Here is a 711-nt window from a genome sequence, read left to right as displayed (position 1 = left end):
TATTCATATAAAAGATCTGTATTGAATTCTCCATGTGATGTTTAAAAAAATATGTACACTGCTCAAAAAAATAAAGGGAACACTAAAATAACACATCCTAGATCTGAATGAAAGAAATAATCTTATTAAATACTTTTTTCTTTACATAGTTGAATGTTCTGACAACAAAATCACACAAAAATAATCAATGGAAATCCAATTAATCAACCCATGGAGGTCTGGATTTGGAGTCACACTCAAAATTAAAGTGGAAAACCACACTACAGGCTGATCCAACTTTGATGTAATGTCCTTAAAACAAGTCAAAATGAGGCTCAGTAGTGTGTGTGGCCTCCACGTGTCTGTATGACCTCCCTACAATGCCTGGGCATGCTCCTGATGAGGTGGCAGATGGTCTCCTGAGGGATCTCCTCCCAGACCTGGACTAAAGCATCCGCCAACTCCTGGACAACGTGCAACGTGGCGTTGGTGGATGGAGCGAGACATGATGTCCCAGATGTGCTCAATTGGATTCAGGTCTGGGGAACAGGCGGGCCAGTCCATAGCATCAATGCCTTCCTCTTGCAGGAACTGCTGACACACTCCAGCCACATAAGGTCTAGCATTGTCTTGCATTAGGAGGAACCCAGGGCCAACCGCACCAGCATATGGTCTCACAAGGGGTCTGAGGATCTCATCTCGGTACTGTGCGGCCCCCCAAAGAAATGCCAC

Source organism: Salmo salar, chromosome ssa11, assembly GCF_905237065.1.
Source record: "Salmo salar chromosome ssa11, Ssal_v3.1, whole genome shotgun sequence".
NCBI classification, from domain to species: domain Eukaryota; kingdom Metazoa; phylum Chordata; class Actinopteri; order Salmoniformes; family Salmonidae; genus Salmo; species Salmo salar.
Note: the sequence above shows the minus strand (reverse complement) of the source record.